The sequence below is a fragment of the Bison bison genome, unplaced genomic scaffold (genome assembly GCF_000754665.1).
Source record: "Bison bison bison isolate TAMUID 2011002044 unplaced genomic scaffold, Bison_UMD1.0 scf7180017864254, whole genome shotgun sequence".
Lineage (NCBI taxonomy): Eukaryota > Metazoa > Chordata > Mammalia > Artiodactyla > Bovidae > Bison > Bison bison.
Genome location: NW_011494826.1, coordinates 7,335,050 through 7,355,669, shown reverse-complemented (window position 1 = coordinate 7,355,669; position 20,620 = coordinate 7,335,050). Strand labels below are relative to the sequence as shown.

General features: G+C 39.1%; 1 protein-coding gene across 3 annotated transcripts in view; it reads left to right on the top strand.

Annotated features, from left to right (window-relative positions):
• The window catches only part of FBXO34 (F-box protein 34), a 97,505-nt gene that overhangs the window by 15,692 nt on the left and 61,193 nt on the right, over nt 1–20,620 (top strand). The window lies entirely within an intron of this gene.

The window sequence follows — 20,620 nt, the reverse complement described above, 5'->3', positions numbered from 1 at the left end:
GGGCGGGAACGGGGTCCCGGGTCTGGGTTGAAGCCGAGGAGATCTGGGATAGGCCCTGAGGAGTTTCAGGATCGTCTCTCCCATCCCCGGTACTGGCGGCCGGTGAGGAAGTCGGGCCCTGGGTGGGGGTTGTTTTGCCCGGTGGCTCCCGCCAGGGCTCGGCCGCTCCGTCCTTCCCTGTCCCAACGCAGGTGAGCTGGCGCCTGTCCTTAACCTTCTTTGGGGACCGGGCAGGACGGAGGTTCGGAGGCTTCTCTGGCCTCTGGGCTGGTGCAGGTCGACTGCGGTTCCGCCCCAGTCCGCGATGAAGTCACAGTGCTGTGGGTCCGCGTGTCTGTGACGTCAGGGGTTACGAGGATATGAGCTGTGATGTCACTGCAGGCCCTGGTGGGAACCCTGGCTCACAGAAGGGCCGGGAGGACCGGGACGGGGAAAGAAAGGAAGTTCAAGCTGCTGTCAACGCCTGGGGTCCAAGGGAATTTGAATCGAAAGTTGTTCGATATCAGCATTTTACAGTTTTAATGTAGTAGTTGTCAAGTTCTTTAACTTCATTTCGAACAAGCATTGTTACACAGTTCAATATAATATCCATTTGATTTAGGAAAATCTCAATCAGGAGGATTTTTTTTTTTTTTTTTTTGGGGGGGGGGGGTGGGGGGTGTTTGATCTAAATGCTTTTCAGAGAGCTTAACTCGTAGTTTGATGGCTTGTGATCGGAATTGCTGAAAAAGAACCAATTTGAGTGCTGATGATTTCCTTACTCTTTCTTGCTATACAATTTTGAAATAATTTATCTGCCCATTTGCTTTTTTGTTGTTAAGAGAGTGGCTTGGAAGAGAGCGGCTTTTAAGTCAACTTTTTCTTTTGTAAAAAGGAAAGGAGGAGGTCTGAATTAATCCAATATTATTGTTAAATAATAATTACCTGGGGATTTAATTTATCCCAGGTTGTTCCTAGTCATGGATAATTGAGGGTTTCCTGCGGTTATAGCTCACCAAAAAGGCTTTTTCTTGTTTTCCTACTAAGACTGGGTGTAACAGTAAAATAACATATACCAGGAACTGCTTGCCTGGACAAGTAACTAAAATTTTGTCTGTAGTGCTTGCAAATATGAAACTACAGAATTTTTAAAAATGCCTTGTTTGTGAATACCGCTTTTCTTCCGAAGCTTTCCAAAGAGATCAGGCTAGAAGAGGAGCTAGACCTGCCGTTACTAGCTTCAAGTATTGCAGCATATCAGTACTTGGACTCATCATTTCTTCCTCTCTATAAAACCATTTAAATAGAATCTAGTTTGAGAGGTAGATGGCTAAAACTTAAGCATAATTGCAATTTAGTGTCTTCAGCAGGAAACTAGGATGGGAGTCCTCAGTCCCTCCCTATTGACCTTGACTTATTAGGGGTTTTCTGTTGTTAATACTTCTTCTCTGATTTGCTCTTTAAAGGTGATTGAAAAGGTATTGCGTCTCTAGATTTTGCATCAACATGCTGGTGGAAGTTATGCTGTGTTTCTTTGTTTACTCAGAAAATGAAAGCAGAAATTTACCCTTGTTAATTACTGTTAGATTTGACTGGAAGTTTACAAAACAAGATGTTCTTGTAAATCTCATTTTAATACTCACCATACTTTGGACATTCTACAGCATTGTGTGTACTATTTGAAAATTACAATATACATATTTTAAAACATTAGGAATTGTGTGGTGACAGTGTTAAGGCTCTGAAGACATAATTTGGTTTTTTGGATCCTCAAGGCTGATAAGTACCAAATTAACAATGAAATTGCTAATTTGAGGGTGTTAACCAAGCTACTCTTTAAAATTAAATGATCATGACAAGATATTATGTAATGGAGTTGAAGGAGGTACAAATGTATCTATTCCAATGAGCCTTTTTGGGGGAGGCTAGATGGTGCTGCTCCATCACTTCAGTCGTGTCCGACTCTGTGCGACCCCACAGACGGCAGCCCACCAGGCTCCCCGTCCCTGGGATTCTCACATGGATGCGTGTAAATTAAATGTAGTAGTGTACATCGGAAGGGGTGAAAGTCAAACTGTGTGTAAGTGGAAAGACACATAAATGATGATGATAAAATAGCTTCTCCTTGGCAGTGCATCTCCCCCACCCCCACCCATTGTGTTTAGCAGTTTAATGATTTTTTTTTTTTAATGGAAAATGAGTTGATAGGTGGTGAATAAAGGTCTTCATGTATTCTAATATGACTGAGAGACAATGAAAACTATAAAAAAAACAGCTTTGAATAGTTGTAAAACTAAACCAGCCATAACACGTAAACATTTTGACAGTTTGTTTCTACTTTGAGCAGGTTATTTTTCACCCAGGCCTTGCAGTTTTGGGACTAGGAAGCAGCTTTTACTTTTTATAAATGGAAATTTATTTGAGATCAGTATTATTTTGTTATTTTATCCAGTTGCTGTATTTAGGGGACTAAGTTAGCCAGTCATTAGTGATACAGCATCTTTCTAACAGATAAAAGCAAATATAAACAATAAAAGTACTAGAAATTCTTTAGGATATGTTTATTGGCTCAATTATTCTATTAATACATAGAATTAAAATTCTTATACACATTTTTTACTTCCTTTTCTAATAAATTTATGCTCAGCCAGTTTAATTTGTGCAATTTTGATACTCTAGTAGCCCTGAATCTTATTTTCATATTTATTGGGGAGAGAACATACTAATGGTTAGAGACATCATTTAGTGTTATCTTCCAAAATTTGCAGCTGTTTAGAACCAGACACTTGAGAGAAGCTACTATGGTAGAATGAATGCCTTCCTTGTTAGGTCATGTGTGACAAAGGCAAAATTCAGCAAGTGCATAATCTGTAGTCCTTTGGAAGCAACAATAACAAAAAAAGAGCAAATGAACTCCAAATGCATCTAGGTCATTGGGAATTGAATTCCTGTCAATTCTTACCCATGCATAATTTATCTTCCCCCCTTTAGTTCATGTTTATGGTACTTTGAAGCTGATGAACATACTGTATTATCTGGGGAAAGCATTAATGATTTAAATGTAGGTGTTTCTTAAAGTCAGTTGAGAGTTTGTCAGCCTTTTGTTTCTAGGTCCATCTTCTAGTTTGCTTTCCACAGAAGAGGCTCCAGGTCTTCCCTTTTTAAATGTTCAGCTCTGGAAACTTAGCACAAACATTTTTCAACCCTCAACACAGTGTAGATTTAAATGTGAAACTAAGCTCTGTTTGTGTATCATGTTATTATCAAGCATGGGTTTTACTCATACAGCAGGCATTTTTGGGTACTCTCTGCCAGGTCCTCAGCCAGGGACTGTGTGACCTTTGTTTTAACATTCTGTTGGTGTGGAAGGCCATGAGTCTGAAGGGCAAGAATTGGACCAAGAGGATGAACCATTTACGTTAACGCAGATTGGTCACAGGTTTAGTCTAACTGTGAGTCAAGGAGGTATTAGAAACTCAGGTAAAAAGAATGAGAAACAGATTATTTTATCCCAAGACAGACAAAGGGGTTAGTCTCCACAGATTTGGATTGTTCTAGAATGAAGGGAGCTTAGTATGCATTTTCTTTCAGGCAACAAGTACTCAAGACCAGAACTAGCCTGTGTAGTCAGTCTAAGACTAGAGATAGAGCTAGAGAGAAGAGGAATAATCCAGATACCCTCTAGAGGAATGTATATACCTTCTTTTTCTTCTTAAGATCAGTCCTTTAATTGACTAACTTCTGAAACAATGTGAGCCTCTCACAGCTTCATTTCCACTCTGCTTTTTTCCCCCCTATCATTTTATCACGAAAATTTCAATCATAGAAAAGTTGCAAGAATTGTTTATACATTGAATACCTAAATATCGACAACTTAGATTTTGTAATTCTTATTTTGCTACATTTACTTTATCTGTCCACGCATTCTGACTTCTCTGTCAATGTGTTTTATCAACCCATCTTATGTTTTGGTTGTATTTCAGAGTAAATATACTTTACTCTTTACTTGAGCATTCCTATCATGAACTATTATTTTGTAAATAAATAGTTTAACTTGTCCCTTAGTTTGAACAAGTTCATACATCTCTTTAACCCATAACCCTGTCAAGATATAGAACATCACCATCCCTACAGAAAGTTTCTTTGTGCACCTTCCAAGTCAATTTAGTTAAAATTTTAATCTCCTGCAATCTTAACTCCACCCTTCTGAAACTACCTGTTGAAAGGGCCTATTTGTTAGCACTGAATGTGGCATTATACTGGGGGTTCAGAATATAAAGAAGAACATAGCCCCTGCTCTATTTAAGCTTATAATTTAGTTTGGATTTTAGTTTGGTGTCTGATGAATAAATGTTCCATGAATTCAGAGGAGGCAACTTCGACTGCTGTGAAAGCTTTTTAGATGTGGGTCTTGGATTGGACTTTTATTTTAGGACCTAAAAAAGAGATTTTTTTTTTTTTTTAAAGAAGACTGAATAAAAGTTGTGATATTAAAAAAGAAGAAAGAGGGACTTCCTTGGTGGTCTGGTGGTTAAGAATCTGCCTACTAATGCACGGGTTCAGTTGCTGGTCCAAGAAGATTCCATGCGCGGGAACTAAGCCCCATCTCCCGAAGCCTGTGCACCTAGAACCTGTGCTCTGTAACGAGAGAAGTCACTGCAATGAGAAGCCTGCTCGCCACAACTAGGGAAAGCCCACATGCAGCAGCGAAGACCCAGGACAGCCATAAAGAAAGAAAAAGAAAAACATATGGTATAAAGGAACTGTAGCACACAAGGGGCCCAATTTTGGAGAGAGTTTGAGCATTATTTTTTTATATAGGATAATCTTTGAGAAAGGAAGCAATATGAAGAATGGATCTTAACCCAGTTTGTCATCTTTGGTATTTAGTTGAATGGAAGACATCTTCACATTTTTTGAATTCTCTCCTTTCTTGGTTCTCGTCTCTTATTTCTCCTGATTTATCAGCTTTGCTGGCAATTCTTTCTCTTCCAGATCCAAACTATCTAAACCTCTTTTTTTTTAAATTGAAGTATAGTTGCTGTACAATATTATGTAAGTTATAATGTGTACAGTTGTATGCAATAGTGTACCATATAACGATTGAATAACAGTTTTTTTGGGTGGGGGGCCATGCTGCACAATATGTGAGGTCTTAGTTCCCTGGCCAGGGAGTGAACTCGCTCCTCTTGCATTGGGAGTGTGGTGTCTTAACCACTGGACTGGGGAAGTCCTACAATTTTTAAAGGTTATACACCACTTATAGTTATTATAAAATATTGGCTATACTCGCTGTGTTATATAATATATCCTTGTAGCTTGTTTTTTACCTAATAGTTTGTACCTCATACTTCTCTACCCCTGTGTATCCTCCTCACCCTCCACAACTGTGGACCACTAGTTTGTTCTCTAGATCTGTGAGGCTGTCTAAAGCGCTGTTGTTAACTCTATATTGTGCTCCTTGTAATCTGGCCGGTAGCCTTTTAGGCTTCTCAATTATAATGCTTTCCAGGTCTGCTGCTGCTAAGTCACTTCAGTCGTGTCCAACTCTGTGCGACCCCATGGACTGCAGCCTACCAGGCTCCCCCGTCCCTGGGATTCTCCAGGCAAGAACACTGGAGTGGGGTGCCATTACCTTCTCCAATGCATGAAAGTGGAAAGTGAAAGTGAAGTCGCTCAGTTGTGTCTGACTCTTAGCAACCCCATGGACTGCAGCCTACCAGGCTCCTCCATCCATGGGATTTTCCAGGCAACAGTACTGGAGTGGGGTGCCATTGCCTTCTCCCTTCCAGGTCAAGCCTATATCTTTATCCATAAGCTGTTAACTCTTGATAGGTTTCTAACTGCTAATAGGATGAGGCTTTTTTTTTTTTTTTTAATATTTATTTGTCTGTGTTGGATCTTAGTTGTACATGCAGGGTCTTTGTTGTGGCACATGGGCTTAGTTGTTCCATGCCGTGCAGGATCTTAGTTCCCTGACGGGGACTCAGACCCATATCCCTTGCATTGCAAGGTGGATTCTTAACCACCGGAACGCCAGGGAAGTCCCAGGATGGTGCCTTTTTTTTTTTTTTTAACATCCCTGTTTACTTTGTACTTACTTTACAAGAATCTGTAGCAAGAGCATCTGCTGTAAGTAGTTGTAGCAAATGGGATTTATTAAGAAAGAGGTAAACATTGAGTAGAGTGAGTGAACAAACTAGACTGAGTTTCTTGGAACAGACCCCACAAGGACATTATAGAACTTGCCTGAGAAGGGGCTACTGCCATTATGGGCTGTGTTGTTGAATCAGAAAGCTGATTTATACATGGCGGAAGTTTTCACTTCTTTGGGTAAAAATATCACTACATGTTACTTTTCGCTCTCTATATCTTAAGTGATCTTCTTGGCCACGCTTTGGTCTTACGTGAAACCTTTGCTTCAAGGGCATCTGAAAAATGTAGTTTTTAGCTGTCCAGCCTCTGTAAATCAGGACGTCCATGTGAGAATAGATCGAAGTGAGTATTGAATGAGTCTACATCAGGAAGCTTCCACAAGCCTCTTATCCTTATCCATCAGAGGGCAGACAGAATGAAAACCACAATCACAGAAAACTAACCAAACTGATCACATGAATCACAGCCTTGTCTAGCTCAATGAAACTATGATCCATGCCATGTAGGGCCACCCAAGACAGACAGGTCATGGAGAAATAACTCCAGAAAGAATGAAGAGACGGAGCCAAAGTGAAAACAGCGCCCAGTTGTGGATGTGACTGGTGATGGAAGTAAAGTCCAATGTTGTAAAGAACAGTATTGCATAGGAAACTGGAATGTTAGGTCCGTGAATCAAGGTAAATTGGAGGTGGTCAAACAGGAGATGACAAGAGTGAACATTGACATTTTAGGAATCAGTGAACTAAAATGGACCAGAATGGGTGAATTTAATTCAGATGACCATTATATCTACTACTGTGGGCAAGAATCCCTTAGAAGAAATGAAGTAGCCCTCATAGTCAACAGAGTCCAAAATGCAGTATTTGGGTGCAAGCTCAAAAACGAGAGAATGATCTCTGTTTCCAAAGCAAACCATTCAATATCATGGTAATCCAAGTGTATGTCCCAACCACTAATGCTGAAGAAGCTGAAGGTAAATGGTCTGTGATGACCTATAAGACCTTCTAGAACTAACACGAAAAAATGTCCTTTTCATCATAGGGGGCTGAAATGTAAAAGTAGGAAGTCAAGAGATACCTGGAGTAACCTAGGCAAATTTGGCCTTGGAGTACACAATGAAGCAAGGCAAAGGCTAATAGAGTTTTGCCAAGAGAATGCACTGGTCATAGCAAACACCCTCTTCCAACATCATTAGAGAAGACTCTACACATGGATATCACCAGATGGCCAACACCGAAATCAGATTGATTATATTCATTGCAGCCAATGACAAGCTCTATACAGTCAGCAAAAACAAGACCGGGAGCTGACTGTGGCTCAGATCATGAACTCCTTATTGCCAAATTCAGACTTAAATTGAAGAAAGTAGGGAAAAACCACTAGACCATTCAGGTATGACCTAAATCAAATCCCTTATGATTATACAGTGGAAGTGAGAAATAGATTTAAGGGACTAGATCTGATAGAGTGCTTGGTGAACTATGGATGGAGGTTCGTGACATTGTACAGGAGGCAGTGATCAAGACCATCCCCAAGAAAAGGAAATGCAAAAAAGCAAAATGGCTGTTGGAGGAGGCCTTACAAATAGCTGTGAAAAGAAGAGAAGCGAAAAGCAAAGGAGAAAAGGATAGATATACCTTTTTGAATGCAGAGTTCCAAAGAATAGCCTTCCTCAGTGATCAATGCAAAGAAATAGAGGAAAACAACAGAATGGGAAAGACTAGAGATCTCTTCAAGAAAATTAGAGATACCAAGGGAACATTTCATGCAAAGATGGGCTCAATAAAGGATGGAAATGGTATGGACCTAACAGAAGCAGAAGATATTAAGAAGAGGTGGCAAGAATACACTGAAGAACTGTACAAAAAAGATTATCACGACCCAGATAATCACGATGTACCAGTCTTAAATTTAAGAATTTATCCTTTTGTCTTTTTTTTTTTAATCTAGATCACTCACCTAGCGCCAGACATCCTGGAATGTGAAGTCAAATGGGCTTTAGGAAGTATCACTGTGAACAAAGCTAGTGGAGGTGATGGAATTCCAGTTGAGCTATTTCACATCCTGAAAGATGATGCTGTGAAAGTGCTGCACTGAATTTGTCAGCAAATTTGGAAAACTGAGCAGTGGCCACAGGACTGGAAAAAGTCAGTTTTCATTCCAATCCCAAAGAAAGGCAATGCCAAAGAATGCTCAGACTACCACACAATTGCATTCATCTCATATGCTAGTAAAGTAATACTCAAAATTCTCCAAGCCAGGCTTCAGCAACATGTGAACCGTGAACCTCCAGATGTTCAAGCTGGTTTTAGAAAAGGCAGAGGAACCAGAGATCAAATTGCCAACATCCACTGGATCATAAAAAAAAAAATGTATATTAAATAATTAATAACATAAAATTGCCTATCTGAAGCTCTGAAATCACTCTTGGAACTGCCATAGAAAATTGATTAGCTGGAGTTTCTGAAGATGATTTTGAGTTTGGTAAGGAAGTCTCAAAGGACACATTTGCTCTATTGTTCAGGAACCAGGAGAGACAAACTTGTTTCCTAAGTAGAGCAAGAGATTTTATTTCAAGTTCAGTTATCAGAATTATTCTCTGGAGGTTCTTGGTACTTTCTACGTACCACTTCAGCCCTTGGGGATAAGTTTCCGTGGTTCAGGCTGTCTTCTAGTTGAAGATCTGTACTATCATCACAGTAGTCCAGCTTATTTGGGATGCTATGAAGACTGTGAAAATGGATCCTGAAAATAAATGCATAGAAAGTCTATAGATTTATACTTTAGGAATCATATCTTTCATTTGACATTTTTCTTTGCCCATGTTTTATGAAACGTTCCATGGTTATCTTGATAAAATAGTTAAATATCACCATTTTTAACTTGTGGAATTTCAAGTCCTATGTATTTATTCATTTACTTAAAAAAAGGGAGCATGTTTTATATGCCAGGCATTATGTACAGTGCATTAGTTAACTTCTGTCACTTTTTCTCTCAGCACAGTTTACAGACCTATATATTCTTTGGCATGTACCAGTCTTAAATTTAAGAATTTATCCTTTTGTCTTTTTTTTTTTTAGTATTTCTTTTTATTTATTTATTTGGCTGTACCAGGTCTTAGTTTCAGCATGCGGGATCTTTGATCTTCATTTCGGAATGTGGGATCTTTAGTTGCAGCATGTGAACTCTTAGCTGAGGCATGTAGGATCTAGTTCTCTGACTAGGGATCAAACTGGGGTCCCCTGCATTGGGAGCATGGAGTCTTAACCACTGGACCACAAGGGAAGTCCAATCCTTATGTCTTTTTATTGTTTATCTTAACATCTTGTGGATTTTCCCCTTTATGGCAAATATCATTAATAAAATTGATTATTAAAAGTCCAAGTAAATACTAACTTTTCTGGGAAATTCACATTTTTGTTGTATAAGTAGCAGGTTGTGTGTGCATGTGCCCTCAGTTGTGTCCGACTTTTTGCGACCCTGTGGACTGTAGCCCGCCTGGCTCCTTTGTCCGTGGAATTTTCCAGGCAAGAATACTGTAGTAGATTGCTGTTTCTTACTCCAGGGGATCTTCCTGACCCAGGGATTGAACCCACATCTCTTGCATTGGCAGGCAGATTCTTTACCCCTGAGCCACCAGGGAATCCCATTTAATAATTAGTAATTTAGTAATTTAAATAAATTACTTTTGGCTGCACTGGGTCTTCATTGCTATGTTCTGGCTTTTTCTGTGGTGAGTGGGAGCTACTCTTCCCTGTGTTTTGCAGGCTTTTCATTACGGTGGCTTCTCTTGTTGCAAAACACAGGCTCTAGGCTCTTGGGCTTCAGTAGTTAGAGCACTTGGGCTCGGTAGTTGTGGCGCACCGGCTTAGTTCCTCTTTTGCGTGGGAAATCTTCCTGAACCAGGACCAGAGATCAAACTCTTGTTTCCTGCATTGGCAAGCAGATTCTAATCCACTGCACCACCAGGAAAGTCCAGGATTTGCCCTCTTAATTAAAAAAAGTAGATTAGGGCATAAGGTTCAAGTGTGCTACTTTTTTTTTTTTCTTGGTCTTCTGTTTTTTCTTGTGTACATTTCTTAATATGTAGAAGTGTATTTCAACTAATTTTAAAATGTCCTTTAATGTAATTGGGGAAAATAATCAATAAATACATTTCTTTTGCTTCCTTTTATATATTTCTTGTGGGTCTTTTAACTTTCTAACCTTTTACTCTCCAGTTGTTAAGTTGGCTTAGATGAGTTATATAAAGTATGCTCTGAAAAAAAAATTCTGCAAAAGTAATTTTTTGTAGTGTTTGTAAAATGTGTTTTCAACTCTTAAAAATACAAGCTTTTGGTTGTGACTTGAAGGAAATAAAATTCATAGTATTTTTCTTTTCAACCAAATGGTAGTATGTGCTGTACTTTCTTTCGAAGTAGTAAATCCAATAGCATAAAACCTATCTAATGCATGTTTGGAGAAGGAAATGGCAACCCACTCCAGTGTTCTTGCCTGGAGAATCCCAGGGACGGGGGTTCTGTCTATGGGGTCGCACAGAGTCGGACACGACTGAAGCGACACAGCAGCAGCAGCAAATCATGTTTTCCCATGCCACTTGATGAGGTCTTGGAGGTCAGAGACCTCTTACATAGCTAGTGCATGGCATATTGCACCTTGTACTTGGTAGATCATGGTGTTTCTGTAATAGCAGTGGATCTTGAGAAAGTGTTAAAAAAATTATTAGACTCCCAGTAGCAATATTTTGGCCTGCTGCAGTCAGGGAGAGATTATAATATCATTGTTCTTACTTTTTAAAATTTTCACTCTTCGGGTGAAGAAACTAAAGGGGCCAATGTTTGTGCTTTAAAGAATAGAGACCGAGGTACTTTTCATTGTAGGTAGTATCATCCCACTTTATCTGGAGGACAAATTTCTGTAGATCTCTGCTTTCTTTCTTTCTTCCCCTTCCTTTCCTTTCTGAAAGCAGTGAAGACCCAATAAGCTAAAATAACAGAGGAAAAAAGTATATCTTAACACTTTAAAGGTAGTCAACCTTAGGCCCTTTGCTGAGGTCTTCATAGTTTAGGATAGAAAGTGGTGCATATCGTGTTCTTTCCTGTGTCCTTAGCTAAACATTTGTTGAATGAATTTATGTATGCTTAGTTGCTCAATCGTGTCTGACCCTTTGTGACCCTTTGAACTGTAGCCCGCCAGACTTGTCTGTTCAGGGGGTTTTCCTGGCAAGAATACTGAAATAGGTTGGCTTTTGGACCTCCAGGGGGTCTTCCTGACCCAGAGATCGAACCCACATCTCTTGAGTTTCCTGCGTTGCAGGCGGATTCTTTACCACTGAGTCATATATATATTTTGCTAGCATAGATGTCTTTTTTTGGAGAAGGTGATAAGAGACAACATTTTTATTTATTTGTTAGGTAATGGTGGGGCAGGCAAGTGCTTGTCTTAGCCTGTCCCATGTGCCTAGATAAATTTTCATTTCTTATTCCCTCACCTCTTTCAAATCTCTTCTTAAACAGCACCTTCTCAAGGAAGCCTACTCTGATCACTGTCTAAAATGGCAATTGCCACTCTCTTCCTGCACTTCCAAGTTCCCTTACGCTAGTCAATTTTCGCCCATAATCGTTACCTCCTTGAAACATATACTGTGAACACTACTTACTGTGATTATTGTTTTTCTTACCACCAAAATGTAAATTCCTTGAGGGCTTTGATAATTTGTTCACTTTATTCCGAGAGCTTCATAGATGCTTATTTAACAAATGCTAGTTGAATGAATGAAGGTTGGAAAGAATGTAACATGATAAAGTTAGCTATAAAATAATTTACATTAAAATTTATATTTAAAAGTACCTCCATTGTTTAAGAAGTTTTGCTTTTGTTGACTTTTGTGTTCCATAATGATGTGTGCGTGTGTCCTCAGTTGTATCAGACTCTTTACAACCCCGTGGACTGTAGCCCGCCAGGTTCCTGTGTCTATGGAATTTTCCAGGCAAGAATACTGGAATGGGCAGCCATTTCCATCTCCAAGGGATCTTCCTGACCCAGGGATTGAACCTGCGTCTCCTGTGTTGGCAGGCAGATGCTTTAGACTAGCACCACCTGGGAAGCCCAAGGCAAACAAGCATGCGAAAATTGAAGGATTCTTCTCTTGCTGGAAAAGGGACTGAGTTTGGCTTGCTGAAATGCGTTGTCTGCTTCATGCCTGTAGCATCTTTTTGGTGAAGTTGCTTTTCATTACCTCACTGGTCGTTTAATTAACAAGAAAGAATCTCAGAGTGTGTTCCACTGTGTGCAGATGGAGCATCTCTTTCCTACTGGATGTGGCTTTCCATGAAATAAGGCATGACAATATTAATAACTATCTTCTTTCTTCCTTTTTTCTTTCGACTTGGTCTTATGCTAAAGCTTTTATGTGTATTTAAAAAAAAAAGCTTTCTAACAATTCCATGAAGAAAGTATTCCTGTCCCTTTTTGCTTGCAGAAAACTGAGTCTTAGAGGTTTAGCAACTTGCCTCAGTAGAGTGTAGGAGCTGTGTTTCAAACCCATCCAGTCTGACTGTAGAGGAACATCACTACATAGTAAGCCTTCTTAGTGAAGAGCAGCTAGATATGAAAAAGAAGTTAGTAACGCTGTAGTGAAACTAACTTCACAGAGCTCTTTTATTTGCCCCAGCTTCTCAAAAGTTAAGTAGTTTGAATGGAACAGTGTGATTGAAGCACCTGTATGTTGTTGCAGAGTCAGACTCAATGTATCGACTAAGCAACAATTTAAAGTGCATTTTAAATGAAACCAGAGCTGGCTCCTAATCAGATCCTCTATTACTTATAGTTTAGCCCAATAACAACTTAGCTTATCTCGGGAGCAGAATTTGTATATGCCCTTTCTTCATCGTCACTAAAAATTAGGTTCAGTGGGAGCTGTATAAGAAGTATAATTTGGTGGAGAAGTAGAGGGGTAGACAGTGAGTAGGCTTTGCTATTCTGGATTCTTAAGAAAAAAAGTTATACTAAATGGAACTAGTCATTCCCTACCAACTATACAAAATAATTCCAAATTATTTTTAATTGTTTTAATTTCAAATTTTGATTAGAAAATTCTGATTCTTTAATATGAATTACTTTTTGACCATTAATTAGCTGTTTGTCTATGTTTTTCCTTGTAAGATGACATATTTTATTCCCTTCACTATAGAAGTATTTCTTCTCATAATTTTAATTTCACTTTTAAAACACTGGTGATTTAAGGGGTAACCTAGAATCTTATTCGGAGATGGCGATGGCACCCCACTCCAGTACTCTCGCCTGGAGTCTGGTGGGCCGAAGTCCATGGGGTCGCTGAGAGTCGGACACAACTAAGCGACTTCACTTTCACTTTTCACTTTCCTGCATTGGAGAAGGAAATGGCAACCCACTCCAGTGTTCTTGCCTGGAGAATCCCAGGGATGGGGGAAGCCTGGTGGGCTGCTGTCTATGGGGTCACACAGAGTTGGACACAACTGAAGTGACTCAGCAGCAGCAGCAGCAGCAGAATCTTATTATTGCAGGAAATCATGTTTAAGGATACATTTATATGCTGAAGCCAGTAATATGCTTTCCATAGAAGTTGTAGGACACTATTGTGTACATCGCTAGTAGACTCATAAAAAAAAAATTCTCCAAAGCAAGACATGACATACTTATTTTTGGAGATACATTGAGACTGTTTTCTGGCTTGAGATGATGAGTGGTGAGAGACTTTCCCTTTTAGATTTCTAGAACTGTGAGGAGAACGTCATGCTTAATTAGTACTTTTCTTGATGCTCCCATCCAGTTTTAGTGGAATGAATACTAAAAAGAGGGTTTTCTTTTAATTAAGTTTTACCGAAATATAGTTGCTTTACAGTGTTGTGTTAGTTTCTGCTGTGCAGCAAAGTGAATCAGTCGTACGTATCCATATGTCCTCTCTTTTAGATTTCCTTCCCATTTAGGTGACCATGGATCACTGAGTAGAGTTCCCTGTGCTGTACAGTAGGTTCTTATTACCTGTTTTATACATACTTGTGTATATATGTCAACTCCAGTCTCCCAGTTCATCCCTTCCTCTTGAAAAGAGTTTTTTCCTATACACTTCGTTATTCCCCCCTTTAAAGGAGCCCAGAAAGGCTGCTTGTTTGAATGCATGTTCATGGTGGGTGGAAAAAGTAATAGTTAAGAGTTTATGTTGAAAGCAGTAAAATCCCTTAGTCCTCTGCCTTCCCAATCCCCTCCCACCCCCCAGGGACTCAATTCAGTTCCTTCTTTATTTGATTCTTCTAGTGATAATCCCCATATTAATGTTCTTATGCTTCCATTTCTAGATTTGTCAATTTTAAACATTGTCTGTAGTGATAGTCAAGATTTAGCTCTCATTTACGACCTGTCCAGAATTACAAAGGATCTGAGGGTTTACTCTACTTGAAGCTAACAAATTAGCCTGTCACAGTTTCATGGATGCTGGTGGAAATACAGACTGCTATGGTTGGAGGCAGAGTCAGAGATGAAGTACAGTGTATTACTTAGAGCCTTAGCAGTAGCTAGGGCATCAGCATTCATTTGTGCCTGTATCCCGAGCTGCACTTCGCACAGGACACTGCAGAGAGGGCCAACACTTTGCATAATGGATTTTGTTACTGGAGAAAACTCTGCTTTTAAGGATTTCAGATATTTTGTAATGGGCAGTAAGCACGCTTGCTCTTTGCTTCAGAGGGAGACAGTAGTATACTGAAGACAGAGCTTCTGTCTTCCAAGGTTGCTCACTGTATGAACGTCCTTGAGAATATAGTCCAAAACAAAGAGCAGACAGTGCCTTGCTTGTAAGACACAGAAAACCATGAAGGATTATTTTCCAACACCACTACCCTGTTCCCCACCTTCTTTCTGATATAATTACATATCATTATTTTTAGCTTTCTGCTCACCTTAGTAAATACTGTATATTTTTATTTTACTAACAGTAGGTGGTGTCTTTTGACTTCCTGCTTTGAAAGGAGTATTTTGGTTAGAGATCCTTATTAGTGTTAGAAAACTAGTTCAGTTAGAGCCTAAGAAAGGAAATAGAGAGTTCAGGGGGATAGAATAGGATTGGCTCCAGGTGCTTGAATGTTACTTAGAAGAATTAGTCTCTCCCTATATCCCTTTGCTTTCCTCCTCTGGCTTTATTTTTGGTACCCTCCTTCGCCTCTCTCTCTCACCAGTACTGATTCTTGGCTCTGTGTTTATTTCTGAACAAGTTGCTATGGCAAGGTGGAGAGACTAGATTAGAGTAGCTGGAGCCTGGTCCCATGCCCAGATGGAGATGTATGCTGGGGGTGGGGAGAAGGTAGTTCTGCAGAGATAAAACGGATGCCATAACCTCTCCATATCAGAGTTCTCAGTTTACTTTTTTTTTGACGAGGGTTTTGTTAGTTTTTATAACTGACCTTAATATTTTTCATTTTCTTAAAGATAGAATGAATTTATGATATTTCCCGTTTTCATAGTTATCCATCTCTTGATGTCCTGTATCCTTCTGCTCCAGTTTTATATAGTCCTCTTTTTTGGTGTATTGTCTTGTTTTGCTGGGTTGCATACTAAGGTAAGATGTATGGGAGGTAAATTTTGAGTACTTCCTTGTCTGAAAGTGTTTTTATTTTATTCTTAAAATGGAATGTTAGTGTGGCTAAGAGTAGAATTGTAGGTTGAACATAATTTTCTGTCAGCGCTTCAAAGGCATTGATTCATTCTTTGCTAGTATTCTTCATTATTGAAAAGAAGTCTTTAGGCCCGTTTTATTATTATTTGTTTTTAATTGAAGTATAGTTGATTTACAGTGTTGGGTTAATTTCTGCTGTACAGCAAAGTGACTCACTTATCCTGCATGTACATTCTTTTTCATATTTGTCTCCACTGTGGTTTGAGTATAGTTCGAAGTGCATACAGTCGGGCCTTGTTGTTTGTCCATTCTATAAATAATAGTTTGCATCTGCCGATCCCAGATTCCCAGCCGGTCCCCCTCCCCTGCCCTTGGCAGCCACAAGTGTGTTCTCTGTATCTGTGAGTTGGTGTTTGTTTCATAGATAAGTTCATTTGTTTCATAGTTTAGATTCCATATATAATGATATCATATGGCATTTGTCTTTCTCTTTTAAATTTAATTTTACTTTTTTATTGGAATATAGTAGATTTACAGTGTGGTATTAGTTCAGGTGTACAGCAAAGTGACTATTTACACATATACATATATGCATTCTTTTTCAGATTCTTTTCCTATAAAGGTTATTTTCCTATTATAGGTTATTATCCTATATAATAGGAAATATTATTATTTCCTATATAGGTTATTCTAAATATATAGAATATTTAGTAAAGTTCCCTGTCATATAGAGGGAAGTCCTTGTTGATTATCTGTCTTATATATAGTAGTGTGTATATGTTAATCCCAAGCTCCTAATTTATCTCTCTCCTAGCCTTTCCTCTTTGGTAACCCTAAGTTATTATTTTTTTATGTCTGTGAGTCTGTTCCTATTGTGTAAGTAAGTTGATTTGTATTATTTTTAGGTTCCACATATCGGTGATATTAGATGGTATTTATCTTTCTATTTCTGACTTCACTTACTATGATAATCTCAGGTCCATCCATGTTGCTGTAAATGACAGTATTTCATTCTTTTTAGTGGCTGAGTCGTATTTCAGTGTAGGTACCGCGTCTTCTTTATCCATTCCTCTGTCAGTGGACATTTAGGCTGTTTCAGTGTCTTGACTATTAGTGCTGCTGACATTGGGAAGTATAGTTTTGTCTGGGTATGCCCAGGAGTGGAATTGCTGGCTCATATGGCACTTCTATTTTTAGTTTTTTTTGAGGAACCTCCATACTGTTTTTCACAGTGGCTGGACCAGTTTACATTATCACCAACAGTGTATGGGGGTTTCCTTTCCTCCACACCTTCTCCAGCATGTGACTTGTAGACTTTTTAATGATGGCCATTCTAACCCATGTGAGGTGGTGCCTCATTGTAGTTCTGATTTGCATTTCTCTAATAATTAGTTGTGATGAGCATCTGTTCATGTGCTTGTTGGCCATCTGTAAGTTTTCTTTGGAGAAATGTCTGTTTAGGTCTTCTATTTTTTTGATTGGGTTGTTTGTTTTTTTGTTATTGTTTGTATATTTTGGAAGTTAAGACTTTGTCAGTTGCATTATTTGCAGATATTTTCTCTGCAAATATGGTAGGTTGTCTTTTTGTTTTATTTATGGTTTCCTTTGCTGTACAAAAGTTTCACTAGGCCTCATTTGTTTATTTTTGGTTTTATTTATATTGCTGTGGGAGGCCAGTTTGATTCTTGTTCCTTTGCATATGAGCTACCTTTTCTCTGAAAGCGTTTATTGTCTTTTTTGGTCATTGTTGCCTGAAATTTTCCGAAGATTTTGATGGCGTGGGTCTTTATTCATTTGAGCACTGAGTGGGCCTTATTAATTGGAAGACTTTATAAATCTTTTAGTTAATTAAATCTTTTAGTTGTAGAACATTTATATTTCTCTGAAAATGTCCTCTCTTCAATTTTTTTTTTCCTATTTTCCTTCTGTAATTTCTGTTACTTAAATGCTGACCTCCTGGACTGATGCTGGGTATCCTTTCGTTATTTCTTGTCTGTTTCCTGTTTCTGTCTACTTTCTAGGTTTTGCCTCCACAGTATAAAACCTTACACTACCTTTTAAAAATTTTGTTTTCAAGAGTCTTTTCTTGTACTTTTTTGCCTTGTCACAGCTTTCTTTCTTGATTTATGAATGCACCATCTTTCTGAGGATCTCAGAGAGCTTTTAACAAGTTCTGTTTTATGAATTGTTTATTCCTTTGTCACATTTCTTTAACTTTTTGTTTCCTTATCTCTTTCATGTTACAGATGTTTGATTCTGATTTAACCAGTCAAATGAAAGAATGAAGTGATATGAAACTGATTGGCATCTCTCTACCTAGACAGATCTGTTGACTAGTGAGCTTTGCAGTAGAGTGGACGGATAAGGGGCCTTATTAGCTTTGGTCAGTGGTGCTACTGTCTATAAAGCTGCTGCTGCTGCTGCTGCTGCTAAGTCGCTTCAGTCGTGTCTGACTCTTCGACCAGACGGCAGCCCATCAGGCTCCTCTGTCCCTGGGATTCTCCAGGCAAGAACACTGGAGTGGGTTGCCATTTCCTTCTCCAGTGCCTATAATAGCTGCTGTTAATTCTTTCCACACTATTTAAAGGATCTGCCCGGATGTTTTAGTTTTGTTATTTTCCTTTGTTTATTTTGTTTTTTAAAATGTAAAATCTCAAAGGTAACTGGAATCGTGAAGAGGGTCAGTGATCTAGTGTCTGGAAATGTTCATGTAGTCATCTTTCTTGTGTTTCAGAGTGAGAAATTTTAGGGTATGGATTCTGTAGCAGAGAGTAGCCCAGATACTGGAGCCAGACTGGATTCAAGTCTGGTTCTGCCATTTACTTAACAAGTTACTTAGCCTTTCAGTGCCCCACTTTTCTCATCTGAAAGTTTTGGACATTGATAGTCCATGGGGTCGCTGGGAATCAGACACGACTGAGCAACTTCACTTTCACTTTTCACTTTCATGCATTGGAGAAGGAAATGGCAACCCACTCCAGTGTTCTTGCCTGGAGAATCCCAGGGACGGGGAGCATGGTGAGCTGCTGTCTATGGGGTCGCACAGAGTCAGACACGACTGAAGCGACTTAGCAGCAGCAGCAGCAGCAGCAGCAGCACCTACCTAATAAGGTTGTACTTAGAGGACTTAGTTTAAAATGGTATTAAATAGTGGCGTTTAATAAAATATCAAAGTATTCATTTTCCTTTTCTCCCTACCCATAGTAACAATTATGTGATTTAAATATGGTGGTGATTGCCTGCAGCAGAAATTTTGGTGGAATTACGTAATTTTAGAATTTGCCCTTTAGAACCTTGAAGAACACTTGGTATCATTACTTCAAGGACTGGAATGTGTATGTGCAAATGTTTCCATAAAAGTCTTTCAAAGTTTCTCCTGTTCCCCCTAAAAAAGGATCTCACTCAAGATAACTTGATAAAAGTGGTCTTGGAGCACAGCCAGAGAACTAGGAATGAAAGAATACCATTTTCACGCCCAGAAACTCTTATGTCCTGTCAGAATTGTATGTGCTCAGGGTATTAGGGAAGCTTTATGTCTATACAAAATACTCACTGACAATCCTAACTCTTGAACTTGAGAAATTTTTGAAAGTTCTTTATAAATGGATTTCTTGGGCAAAAACTGGCAGGAGGAAATAATTCTTGAAAAAAATTTTTTTTTTTTGCTTTGGCTGATGCCTCCAATATGGTGGAACACTGGGACTTTCTTTACCATACTCTGCTGTGTGTAGAATTCAGGTGAGTTGAGTGAGTAAAACCCTTGTGTAGTGGTTCTTGCTCCCTCCCTCCAAATCTCGACCCTTATCTGAATTAGGGTTTTAGTTTGGATTATTTATCTTTTTTTTCCCCTTCTCTCACATAGTGGAGGAAGTTCTTAGAGTCTGTTATTTTTACTGTTGATATTATTATAATGTTGTTTACATCTTAAGATGGAAATACACACGACCATATAGTCCATGAGCCCCTATATACGTACCAGTCAGTTTTTACATTCTGCCATGCTTGTTTATTCTTGTCCTTGTCCCAACTAAAAAAAATTTTAAAGCAAATTCTAGACATACCATTTTTTAGCTGTAAATACATCAATATTTTGTCTTTTAAATAGGCAATTTCCCCATAACCACAATACCATTATATAATCTAACAAAATTAATTATTGATCTGACCCCTAGCTTCTGAGTTTTAATCTCCATCTTCAGTTCAGTTCAGTCACTCAATCGTGTCCGACTCTTTGAGACCCCATGAATCACAGCACGCCAGGCCTCCCTGTCCATCACCAACTCCCGGAGTTCACCCAAACTCATGTGCATTGAATCGGTGATGCCATCCAGCCATCTCATCCTCTGTCGTCCCCTTCTCCTCCTGCCTCCAATCCCTCCCAGCATCACAGTCTTTCCCAGTGAGTCAACTCTTCGCATGAGGTGGCCAAAGTATTGGAATTTCGGCTTCAACATCATTCCTTCCAAAGAAATCCCAGGGCTGATCTCCTTCAGGATGGACTGGTTGGATCTCCTTGCAGTCCAAGGGACTCTCAAGAGTCTTCTCCAACACCACAGTTCAAAAGCATCAATTCTTCGGCGCTCAGCCTTCTTCACAGTCCAACTCTCACATCCATACATGACCACAGGAAAAACCACAGCCTTGACTAGACGGACCTTTGTTGGCAAAGTAATGTCTCTGCTTTTGAATATGCTATCTAGGTTGGTCATAACTTTCCTTCCAAGGTGTAAGCGTCTTTCAGTTTCATGGCTGCAATCACCATCTGCAGTGATTTTGGAGCCCCAAAAAATAAAGTCTGACACTGTTTCCACTGTTTCCCCATCTATTTGCCATGAA